The 13610-nt window shown below is 37.7% G+C and overlaps 1 protein-coding gene and 1 pseudogene across 2 annotated transcripts in view; one reads left to right on the top strand and one right to left on the bottom strand.

Annotated features, from left to right (window-relative positions):
* Positions 1 to 13610, top strand: part of TLN2 (talin 2) — a 346512-nt gene that overhangs the window by 137969 nt on the left and 194933 nt on the right. The gene's annotated exons all lie outside the window — the stretch shown is intronic.
* Positions 5911 to 5995, bottom strand: LOC126010396 (uncharacterized; annotated as a pseudogene).

Raw genomic sequence — 13610 nt, 5'->3', positions numbered from 1 at the left:
TTTATTTTTGGGTTTTTTGGGGGCTGTCACACCTGGCAACACTCAGGGATTATTCCTGGCTCTACACTCAGAAATCACTCCTGGCAGGCTTGGGGGACCATATGGAATGCCGGGATTAGAATCACCGTCCTTCTACATGCCAGGCAAATGTGTTACCTCCATTCTATTTCTCCGACCTCGGGTTTTTTATTTTAACAATTTTTATTGGAACCGTTGTGAATTACAAGTCCTTCATAGTTGGATTTCAGGCATACAGTGACAGTGACTTAGGGCCATTCACACCACCAATGTTGACCTCCCTCCACCAAAGTTTCAAGTATGCATCCTATTCCTCCACCCTTAGCCCCCTGGCCTTCTAGTGTAACAGGCCCATTTTAAGTTTAGATTATTATAGTTTGGGTCTCTTGATTCTACTGTTGTTGACATTGACTTGCTTTTTTTTATCTCTACCAATGCACCTGAGACCCCTTGGCTCCTGACCTTCATCCTTTTTTTTTAATAAATGTTTTTTAGAAAAACACAAAAATATGAAGTAAAACAAGGTAATTCATGTCCCAAGTTTCTATGCAAAATGGCAGAAGCCCCTATCTAGAAGATACAAACAAAAATTTTAAAAAGGGAGGGCAGGTTCTTTTGTTTTGTTTTGTTTTGTTTGCATAGGCACAACAAATGTTGGGGAAATTGGGAATTATCCTTGGCCAAAGAACAGTGTTCCTACCCATGAAGCATCCTGTCCTAAGACCAACTACAGGCTTTGGGCATACTAATAGTTGAACCCTAAGGTCTTTCTTCATGTTCCCAGAAAAATTTGTCCTCAGTCATGGTTGTCGCAGTCAGGCTTCTGTAATTAGAGATTTTGGTTTTCGCACAGATCCTTTGTTGAAGATGAGGATCACTGAGTGTCTTCTGATTTCAACTCACTGTTAGGTGGCAAGGCAGGGAAACCTGCCCAGAAAGCAAGTTGTTGCTGTTTTCTAGTCATCAGGGTGTCATATGAATCCACTGTGGAGCAAGTCAATGTCAGGACAGCATTAGAGCCTCTTGGGATGGTTTTTAAATAATGGTGATTCTGCAGGTATTTCATTGCTGGTTTGTTTGGTTTTTTTTTGTGTCACAACCAGCAGCACTCAGGGGTTACTCCTGGCTTTATGCTCAGAAATCACCCCTGGCAGGCACAGGGGACCATATGGGATGCCAGAATTCGAACCACCATCCTTCTGCATGAAAGGCAAACACCTTACCTCCATGCTATATCTCCAGCCCCGTATTTCATTACTTGCACCTAGTTAATGGGAGGCATTTGCTTTAGTTTTTGCAGCAACTTTCTATGATAGTTTAGGTTACAATGTAGGAAGTTCCTATATGCTACTGCCATCGAAGTGCCCCCAAACCCTGGTCTGTGTCACCTCTGAGCCTATCTTTATTCCACCTTTCTACAAGGTCTTTGGAATTAGAAGACCTAAAGGCAAAAGGTATCCTATGGGACAAGGTAGGGAATGGTGCTGCTGTGTGATCCTGCGTCAGAAATTGGGCTGCTAAATGTCTACACTATTCTGTCTTAATGAGAGAGGGAAGGCGATATTTTAGATACAGGGGAAGAAAACAGGGATGAATGAAATAAATGAGTTTTGACCATTCTTCTCTGCTTCTTTGTTGGGTTATTAGAGCCCAAGATTGCTGGATTGAGTTCTCAAATTCCTCTATATAACAAAAACACGTACAATCACAAGTATGTGTATGAAGAGAATAATAGAAATGTGAGCAAAGGAAAGCTTATTGCATAAAGTTCAGTTGAAAGATATGAGACATTGATTCATCTGCTGGCCATATTTGAAGAACCAATGAGGTTAAAAAAGATAAAGTCCATTTTATTATTTTTAGAATAAATCTATACTTTTATATTTATATTAACATGAATATTGAAATGTATAATACAAATACCTTGAACATATAGAAATAAAATTGGGGTGATTAAATTATACATGCTATATATAATAATGTATTTTTAATGATTAATACATTTTATGTAATATAATACAATGATGTTCTTTTTTTAGACTTTTATTTTATTTTTAATATATAAAATCTTTATTTAAACACCATGATTACAAGCATGATTGTAGATGGGTGTCAGTCATAAACAGAACACCCCCACCTTACCAGTGCAACATTCCCAACACCAGTGGCCCCCCTTCCCAACTCTTGCCTGTATTTGAGACAGGCATTCTACTTCTCTCACTCATTAAGATTGTCATGATAGTTGTTAGTGTAGTTATTTCCCTAACAATATGAAGCTCACCACAAAGAGTAGTGGTGCAGTTAGGGAAATAATTACACTCAAGTCCATTTTAGAGGCTTTTTTTTGGGGGGGGGGCACTGAAGCAGGGTGACCTGAGAACTGTTTATACAAGTGATATTTAGAGGGGAAAGAGGAAGGCAGTGCTCATGGCTAACTTCTGGCTCTGTTTTCAAAAATCATTCTTGGCAGTGCTTGGGGCACCATAGGCAGTGTCAGGGATTGAACTAGGGACAGCTGTTTGCAAGGCACTTAATCCCTGTGCTATATCCTGGCCCTGAGATTGCTTTTTACCCAGGTGCAAAGAGGCTTATTGGCAGACTGTGGGATAAGAGGGGTCACAGAGCTGACATGGATATCTGTGATGGCAGACTTAGGAAGTTCCATCTGCTAATGGCATTGTTTGCATCTTGCAAAATATGAACTATGGGGTTCAGCTCATCACTAGCCAGTGTACATTGTGGTCTTTACATGTGACTCGGGGCTCTGACCTACTTTCCTGCTCACTAATGCCTAAATGTACTACTTAGGAGAGTGCTTCCAAGTTGGGAAGGCTTTGGCCTGTACCAGTGCCCCCTACCTGGGACTATGGTCAGATCTTAGAGGCTATAACCTATTGTAAGAAATTTTTATTGAGAACTAATTATTTTTCCTTACAATTCCATCTGGGGTCAGAGGGCATCAGTGTTGGCCGGAGTAAAATCTCTAAGGAAGTGCCTTTTGTTCTGAGCTGGTCTTAGTGCTTCCAGCATGCAATCAGCGCTGTGTAGTGTGGCTGGAGAAAAGCATAGCAGCTATTTGTAGGGATGTGGGGGAGTAGTATGGCTGAGGCTGATTTTAAATGAATTTTAAATGGAGTCACCCATATTTTTAGAGCATAAAACTCTCAACTCAGACTAGTTCTGCTCTTTTATATCTCTGGCCTATCTTTCTGACCATGCAGGGGATGTCATTTTTCTAGAGAATGCAGTCCAGGGTGTATACTGTAAGAAAGGGTCAAGATGCTGGGTCTATCTGTGTCACTTGGGTGGAGGAGCTTGTATTTCTGATTAAATAAATGCATTTGAATTATGTTTTAAGATTGATAATTACCACATTCACCCACAACATAGAGAATCAGAAGAGCAAGGGTCTTCAGTCTCAGCCATCCATGCAGACCCCATATCTTCATGCTTTTTCAGACACTGGGAGCACAGCTCATAGAAAAGTTCCTGTGATGCATCAGTGTCTGTCAGCCCAACTGATGCATTTTCATAAAAGCTGTCAAGCCTTAGGGCTTTCAGTATGTTTGGCTAAAACAATTGCTCAGTGCAACTGTTCAGCCTCGTTTTGTTAGAGTGCTTTGGAAAATACTCTTGATAATTTTTGTTGCTCTTCATCTATTTAAATAAGCAAAGTAAGAAATAAGAATAGGTGTTTACTGTGCACCAAGGTCAAATGCAAATGTATTAAAGACATTGATATCAGACCTGAAACCATAAGGTATATAGAACAACACGTATGTAAAACACTCCAGGACATTGAAACTAAAGGCATCTTCAAGGAAGAAACAGTACTCTCCCAACAAGTCAAAGCAGAGATACACAAATGGGACTATATTAAGCTGAGAAGCTTCTGCACCTCAAAGGAAATAATGCCTAGGATACAAAACCACCCACATAATGGGAGAAGCTATTCAGCCAACACTCATCAGATAAGGGGCTAATATTCAAAATATACTAGGTACTGACAGAACTTAACAAGAAAAAAATATAACCCCATCAAAAAATTGGGGAGAAGAAGTGAACAGACACTTTGTTAAAGAAGAAATACAAATGGCCAAAAGACTCATGAAAAAATGCTCTACATCACTAATCATCAGGGAGATGCAAATCAAAACAACGAGGTACCATCTCACACCACAGAGACTGGCACACATCACAAAGAACAAGCACAATCAGTGCTGGCTGGGATGTAGGGAGAAAAGAACTCTCATTCACTGCTGGTGGGAATGCTGTCTAGTTCAGCCCTTATGGAAAACAATATGGAGATTCCTCAAAAAACTGGAAATTGGGGGCCGGTGAGGTGATGTTAGAGGTAAGGTGTCTACCTTGCAAGCGCTAGCCAAGGAAGGACTGCGGTTCGATCCTCCGGCGTCCCATATGGTCCCCCCAAGCCAGGGGCAATTTCTGAGCACTTAGCCAGGAGTAACCCCTGAGCATCAAATGAGTGTGGCCCCCCCCAAAAAAAACCCTGGAAATTGAGCTCCCATTTGACCCAGCTATACCACTCCTAGGGATATACCCTAGGAACACAAAAATACAATACAAAAATGCCTTCCTCACACCTATATTCATCACAGCAGTTTTTACAGTAGCCAGACTCTGGAAACAACCAAGATCCCCTTCAGCAGATGAATGGCTAAAGAAACTGGAATATTATGCAGCTGTCAGGAGAGATGAAGTCATAAAATTTTCCTATGCATTGATATACATGGAATCTATTATGCTCTGACTATTATTAGTCAGAGGGAGAGAGAGACACAGAATAGTCTCACTCATCTATGGGTTTTAAGAAAAATTAAAGACATTGAAATAATGCCTAGAGATGAGGGCTGGAAGGACCGGCTCAAGATATGAAGCTCACCACAAAGAGTGAAGAGTGCAGTTAAATAAGTATGCAGAGAATTATCATAACAATATCAATGCTTGAGAGATGTAGAAAGCCTGTCTCAAATACAGATGGGGGGTGGAGAGGGAAGAGGGGGCATTGCTGATGGGAAGGTTGCACGGTGAAGGGGGGTGTTCTTGTTATGACTGAATCCCAACTACAATTATGTTTGTAATATTGGTGTTTAAATCAAGAAACTGTATAAATAAAAACAATAGATGTTTAAATTTCACTTCGCTGGAATAATAGCAGAGTTCCCTGGTATCAGTGGATGTAGGAGTCTATCTCTCATCCCTGGGATTTTGTTGTCAATGCCCTAGCCTAGGCAGGCTCCACCACTACTAGACAGGGCCTAGCTTCTTTTTTAGCATTTTCTTTTTTTTTAATTAATATCTTTATTTACACACCTTGATTACAAACATGATTGTGGTTTGGTTTCAGTCATGTAAAGAACACCCCCCTTCACCAGTGCAACATTCCCATCACCACTTCACCATTTTAAGGTTCTGAACTTCTTGAGACAACTGATCTCCAAAACTCCAAAACTCGAGACTGAACATAATTTTTTTTCCCCACAACAAAAAGGATGGTCCTTGTCATTGTAGATACTCTGAGATCCTCATAATCTGGCCACTAATTTATATAGGAGAGTTGAGAACACAGGGTGTTGAGCTTCGTATCTGAGGACCCATTGATTGCAGAAGCTTGGGTATTGCCATGTTACAAATGAGAGCTTTTAGTTGGATCAGGTAACTATCGTTTTAGTTGGATAAAGTTGACCTGTAGATGAAACAGAAAATGTAGTTCATGAATTGTGTTTGCTGCTTGATTATACACATAGAGAAGCAAAGTGTAAGGTATTGGGCATGAGTTTTAGCTCGAAGGCCTATATCAGTGTTTTTCCTTTCGGCAGATGTTCACTAATATTAATGTAAGTATTTTAAACTCTGCTCTATTGAAATAGAACCATAGGCTTTTTCTGGAGTTTAAAAAGAAGGACTCAAGTAAGTGGTTACATACTATAGAAATGATCCCTGAAAGTATAGTCTTAGGACTCAAGTAAGTGGTAAGGAATCAGGGAACCTATTGCTTTATGCTTACATGTGCTAGCCACACCTTTATTACACAAGCCTTTTAAAATTTCATTATCACCGAAAGCTAATGCAGTTCTTGTACTGAGACCATTTTGTTTCTTGGCGAAAGACAATTCTTAAGGGGATTATCCATCCTCTTACATATGCAGGAAGGAAGACTTAGCTATAAAATCTTCTCTATCATTCTGCCTTTTGGTAGAGTGGAATCACACACTTTAGTTGCCTTGTTCATGAGAATTTAGAAAAATGTCATTTCTGTTATACTGTCTCTTTGTTCCTCCTCATAAAAGGAATTGGAGGATTTGAGGAACCAGCCAAGGAGAGAATTAGGTAAGCAAAAATTTTATTTTTGCCTTTAATTTGTTCTCAGACCAGTAATATTTAATAGTTCCAGTTATCCTTAAGATAAGTGAAGGGATTTGCTGTAGACAGATTTATATAGTCAAACATCAATTTGTGTATTTTAGAAGTTAACACATAAACTAAACTGTCATATATCAGAGAGATTTCAAAAACAGAGCAATACTGAATACATGCTAGGCATCCTTTCTCTTTTGTACCTGAATTGCTTTAATTTACTTGAGTTTTAAAACTTTGTTATGGCACATTATCATTGTCAACTAGATTAATTTTCTTTGCCTTTTTTTATTTCCCTGAGTGTTGTTCTTGGAGAAAGAAAGCATATTGTTAAAACTCCCAGAATGAACAACCTTTATTAGGTTATTTTCAGCTTGGTTGTTCATCCTCTCAATTCGTTACAGGTTAGAGATGTTGCTCTTTCCTTTGCCTTCTGTCCTCTGGAGTCTTGAAGTATTGAGCAGTAGAATTTAATTCATTATGATTTTAATTGTGTTAAGATTCTAGGGAAAATTACAAAATGGGAAAATTCACACGTGGAACATCAACATGGAAAATGAATATTCTTTTTCTAAAGTCCCGATATACAAGTCAGAATTTCATAATTGTGCAACTCACTAAGTCATCTTGCATGGATAATTTTAAGTTTAATAATGATGCTAAATAAAAGTCATTGCTCTATTTAAATCTCTTCCTGCAGTTATTTAGTCTTGGTGACAATTTGAGGACTATAATTTTCTTTCTCTATTACTAATAATTCACTATATAATTCTGGGGTAAGAGTTACACTCTTTGTAGATTTGAAACTATACACATACCACTGAGGATTCCTTGGCCTTTGAAAACCTAATTTTAATGCATAGTCATCTGGAAAAACTTGTATAGGCAAAATCCCAACTTTGAAACATAACTAAAGTAGAAATAATGGTAACAGTGAGAATTATATATGTGATATGTATTATTTTTGTAAGTACTTGTTAAATTGAACTATTAAGTATGCATTATAGTAAATTCCATTTCAGATAGAGCTTTCACTGTCATGAGACATTTTTTAAATAAGGTCTGGATATTGTCTTAATAATACTGATTTTCATAATCCACATTGAGGGTTAGACAAAGGGCTGTATATATTTTTGTGTAAGTTATTCTTAACAAACTGGTGACATGTTGCTAGTGGTGTGGCTCAATTTTTTAGATAAGAAATTGTAAGAGGGGCCAGAGAGATTTTACAGGAAATAGTGTGCTTGCCTTGTACATAGTAGATTCAGTTTTAATCTCTAGCATCTCAAAGGATCCTGCAAGGCCTTCTAGGATTAATCCCTGAACAAAAAATTAGGAGTCACCCCTGAACAGTACAGGGTATGATTAAAAGAGAAAAAAGAAAGATACAGAAAAATATGTCATATAGATCACCATTTTTTGGAGTCACCAATGGATAGGATACATGGGAAAATGTTTTATGTCTGAAATAGTTTCTTTAAATATAGTATGCTACATTCACAAACAAGACAAGAAAATATTGGTAAGTTGGAAATGATCATATTAAAAAAAATCTATTGAGTATCAAAGGGTCTATTGGGAAAGTGAAAAGGATATAGGATGGGAGAAAACATTAAAAAATTATGTATCTGTTTTATTGTTGTTGGGCCATACCTGTTACTCCTGGATCAGCACTCAGAAATCACTCTTGGCAGGCTCAGATGATCGTATGGTATGCCAGGGATTAAACTTGGATGAGCCACATGCAAGGCAAATGCCCTACCTGCTGTGTTTATATATGAGAACTCAGAACTCTGATAACAAACAATTAGAGGAAAAATAACACAATTTTAAGAATTTTACACAGATTAGATTATCTATTCTCAAAAATATAATTTGTTTACAATAAGTGCATGAAGAGGTACCAAATTACTTTTTAATGTTTTTATTAGTCATTAGGAGGTGGAAAAGGAAGTGGAAATAAAATACTTTCCCCATGAGGATGGGTATATTAAAGTCGAAATAAGGTTTGTCAAGGTTAATGTCAAATGATTGAAATTCTCCAACACTTCTGGGGAAACTTAAATAGTTTAGCTATGTTGGAAAATAGACAGTTCTTCATGACTAAAAATATAGTGAATACATGACATTCAAGTATATGCCCATTCCTATGTATATATGCTCAAGGGAAGAGAATGTCATCTCACAAATTTTTTTTCATGCTTTTAAGGGTAAGTTTAGGTTTACTATAAAATTGAGAAATAGTTTCTCAAAATGTACATCTTCTTTTATTAACAAAATCACCAAAATGGTGCAAGGTTTTCCCCAAGGATGAACATACATTGATCCATAATCATTACATTACCCAAGTTCTTACTTAAGAGTTCACTATTGGTGCTGTATACTTAATCAATTTGAATAATTAAATAATAATACTAATAATTAGCAGTACTAGGAGGAAAATTAATAGCTTTGCAAGCACACATCAGGAAGGAAGAAGGGGCCTATATAAATAAGTTAATGATACACATTACAAAATTAGAAAATGATCAACAAATAAACCAAAAATAAGTAGGCAGAAGGAAATAACAGCTTAGAGCAGAAATCAATGAAGTAGAAATTCAAAAAACAATTCGAAAGATCAATAAAAGCAAATGATAGTTCTTTGAAAAAATAAGCAAGATTGATAAACCACTAGCAAAATTCTCAAAGAAAGGGAGAGAGAGAACTTAATAAACTGAATTAGACATGAAAAGAGGGAGATTACTACAGATACTACATGGATTCAAAGGGCAATCAGAGACTACTTTGAGAAACTCTATGCCACAAAACAAGAGAACCTGGCCTGGAAGAAATGGACAAATTCTTGGAATCCTATAATCTTTTATGGTTGAATCAGGATGATCTAGCATATCTAAACAGTCCCATCACTATTGAGGAAATTAAAATGGTAATTAAAAGTCTTCCCCAAAACAAAAGCTCAGGTCCAGATTGATTCACTAACAAATTCTTTCAAACATTTCAATAGGAACTACTACCAATGCTTTTCAGGCTCTTTCAGGAAGTTGAAGAAACAGAAAAACTCACGAATAGTTGGTTTTTTGTTTGTTTTGTTTTTGTTTTTGGCCAGGGGTTATTTCTGGCTATGTGCTCAGAAATCCCTCTTGGCTTGGGGGACAATATTGGATGCCGGGGATTGAACCCAGGTCCGTCCTGGGTCAGCTGTGTATAAGGCAAACTCCCACCATTGTGCTATCACTCTGGCTCCCTTTCAAATAGTTTTTATGAAGCTAACATCACCCTGATACCAAAAAACAGACAGAGATGTTGCAAAAAAAAAAAAATTACAGACCAATATCCCTGGTGAACACAGATGCAAAGATCCTGAACAAAATCCTAGCAAGTAGGATTTAATGCCTCACAAGAAGGTCATACACCATTACCAGGAAGGTTTCATTCTAGGAATGTAAGAATGGTTTAACATATGTAAATCAGGTCAACACAATGCACCATATCAACAAAAAGAAAAAAACAACATCTCATCATATCAATAGATACAGAGGAAGCATTCCATAAGGTCCAACACCCATTCATGATAAAAACTCTCACCAAGATGGGAATGGAAAGAACTTTTCTCAACATAGTCAAGGCCATTTACCACAAGCCAATGGCAAATATTATTCTCAATAGAGATAAAATAAAAGCCTTTCTTCTAAAATCTGATACAAGACAAGGCTACCCCTTCTCTCCAACCCTATTTAACGTAATACTGGAAGTACTTGCAATAGCAATTAGTCAAGAAAAGGCTATTAAGGACATCCAGGTAAGAAAGGAAGAAGTCTGGGCCTGGAGAGATAGCACAGCGGCGTTTGCCTTGCAAGCAGCCGATCCAGGACCAAAGGTGGTTGGTTTGAATCCCGGTGTCCCATATGGTCCCCCGTGCCTGCAGGAGCTATTTCTGAGCAGATAGCCAGGAATAACCCCTGAGCAACTCCGGGTGTGGCCCAAAAACAAACAAACAAAAAAAAAAAAGAAAAAGAAAAAGAAAAAAGAAAGGAAGAAGTCTAGCTCTCATTGTTTGCAGATGACATACTACTATATTTAGAAAATCCCTAAGACTATCAAAAAGCTTCTAGAGGGATCAGAGAGATAACACAGTGGTAGGATGTTTGTCTTACATGCAGCACATCCAGAACAGACAGTGGTTCAAATTTTGGCATTGGATATGGTCCCCTGGGCCTGCCAGGAGCGATTTCTGAGCATAGAGCCAAGAGTAACCCCTAAACACCACTGGGTGTGACAAAAAATAAAGCTTCTAGAAACAATGGGTTCATATAGCAAAGTGGCAGGTTACAAAATTAACATGAAAAAAATCCATATCCTCCTTATACACAAATAATGATAGAAAAGAAAGGACATTAAAAAAATACAATCCCGGGCCCGGAGAGATAGCACAGTGGCATTTGCCTTGCAAACAGCTAATCCAGGACCAAAGGTTGGTTCGAATCCTGGTGTTACATATGGTCCCCTGTGCCTGCCAGGAGCTACTTCTGAGCAGACAGCCAGGAGTAACCCCTGAGCACCGCTGGGTGTGGCCCAAAAACCAAAAACCAAAAAAAAAAAAAAAATACAATTCCATTCACATTAGTGCCACATAAGGTCAAATGCGTTGGAGTCAACTAAAGAGGTGAAAGACCTATACAAAGAAAACTACAAAGCCCTGCTTCAAGATATGAAAGAAGAAACAAGGAAATAGAGAAGCATATTTGTTCATTGATTAGGAGGATTCACATCTTTCAAATGGCAATACTCCCCAAAGCATTGTAAAGATTTAATGCCATTCCTTTAATGATACTCATGATGTTCAGAAATTTGATCACACACTCCTGAAATTTATTTGGAACAATGAATACTGATGAATAGCTAGATCAACCCTTAGGAAAAAGAAGATGAGAGGTATCACTTTCCCCAACTTTAAATTGTACTGCAAAACAGCATGATAAAACTGGAGCAATAGCACAGCGGTAAAGAATTTGTTTAGCATGCTGCCAACACAGGAGAGACCTCCGTATGAATCTCAGCATCCCATATGGTTGTCCAAGTTTGCCAGGAGTGACTTTTTAGTGAAGAGACAGGAGTAACCCTTGAGCACCACTAGTGTGACCCCCCCCAAAACAAACAAACAAACAAACAAAAAATTAAAACAGCATGGTATTGGAATTAAGACAGACCCTCATCAATGGAATAGACTTGAGTATTCAGAGAATGTTCCCAAGACAATCAATCTTTGGTACACATATAAAGTCTGCATTTAAGCACCATGATTACAAGCATGATTGTAGTTAGGTTTCAGTTATAAACAGAACACCGCCTCCTTCACTAGTGCAATATTCCCATTACTAATGCCCCGAACAACCCTTGCCTGTATTTGAGACAGGCATTCTACTTCTTTCACTCATTAAGATTGTCATGATAGTTGTTAGTATAGTTTAGTATAGTTATTTCCCTAACTGCACCACTACTCTTTGTGATGAGCTTCATATTATGAGCCGGTACTTCCGGCCTTCATCTCTTATTTTCTCTGGGGATTATTACAATAATGTCCTTAATTTTTCTTAAAACCCATAGATGAGTGAGACTTTTTAGTGTCTATCTCTCTCCCTCTGACTTATTTCACTCAGCATAATAGATTCCATTTACATCCACGTATAAGAAAATTTCATGACTTTATATCCCCTGATGGATTATAATATTACATTGTGTATATGTACCACAGTTTCTTTGATGGGCATCTTGGTTTTTTTCTTTTTCCCCCAGATTCTGGCTATAGTAAATAGTGCTGCAATGAATATAGGTGTGAGGAAGGGATTTTTGAATTGTACTTTTGTGTTCCTAGGGTATATCCCTAGGAGTGGTATAACTGGATCATATGGGAGCTCAATTTCCAGTTTTTTGAGGAATCTCCATATTGTTTTCCCTAAAGGCTGGACTAGATAGCATTCCCACCAGCAGTGAATGGGAGTTCCTTTCTCTCCACATTCCCACCAGCACTGATTGTTCTTGTTCTTTGTGATGTTTGCCAGTCTCTGTGGTGTGAGATGGTACCTCATTGTTGTTTTGATTTGCATCTCCCTGATGATTAGTGATGTGGATCATTTTTCATGAGTCTTTTGGCCATTTGTATTTCTTCTTTGAGGAAGTGTCTGTTCATTTCTTATCTCCATTTATTGATGGGGTTAGATATTTTTATTTCTTGTTAAGTTCTGTCTATACCTTGTATATGTTAGATATTAACCCCTTATCTGATGGGTATTGGGTGAATAGTATCCTAGGCACTATTCCCTTTGAGGTGCAGAAGCTTCTCAGCTTAATACAGTTTCATCTCTTTATCTCTGCTTTCACTGTTTGGAGAGTGCTGTTTCCTTCTTGAAGATGTCTTTAGTCTCAATGTCATGTAGATTTTTTTCACCTACATGTTGTTCTATATACCTTATGGTTTGAGGTCTGATATCAAGGTCTTTAATCCATTTGGGTTTTACCTTTGTGCATGATGTTAGATGGGGATCTGAGTTCACTTTTTGCAAGTGGCTAACCAGTTGTGCTAACATTTGTTGAAGAGGCTTTCCTTGCTTCATTTAGGATTTCTTGCCCCTTTATCAAAGATTATTTGATTGTAGGCCTGGGGAACATTCTCTAGATACTCAAGTTTATTCCACTAATCTGAGGATCTGTCTTTATTCCAAAACCGTGCTGTTTTAATAACTATTGCTTTGTAATACAATTTAAAAGTGGGAAAAGTAATGCCTCCCATATTCCTTTTCCCCTGGATTGCTTTAGCTATTCGTGGGTGTTTATTGTTCCAAATGAATTTCAGGAGTGTTTGATCCACTTCTTTGAAGAATATTATGGATATCTTTAGAGGGATTGCATTAAATCTGTACAGTGATTTGGGGAGTATTGCCATTTTAATGATATTAGTCCTGCCAATATACCTGAGCAGGGTATGTTCTCTAAACTTAAACTTACAGAAAACAAAGTATTGACAATTTCTGTGTACAACACTATTCTCTGTAACAAAGTCCATTCCAATACCCTATTATTCTGTCTGTCATTTCCACTGTTTGAAAGTTTTTATAATTTTGTGTTAAGAACCTTTTCTCTGTCTTTGCTAAGTCTGTTTTTTTTTTTTTGTCCATATTATATGTGTATTCCCTGATTCTGACTTTGTTAGATTT

This window comes from Suncus etruscus, chromosome 5, assembly GCF_024139225.1.
Source record: "Suncus etruscus isolate mSunEtr1 chromosome 5, mSunEtr1.pri.cur, whole genome shotgun sequence".
NCBI classification, from domain to species: Eukaryota; Metazoa; Chordata; class Mammalia; order Eulipotyphla; family Soricidae; genus Suncus; species Suncus etruscus.
This window is presented reverse-complemented; position numbering and strand designations above follow the sequence as displayed.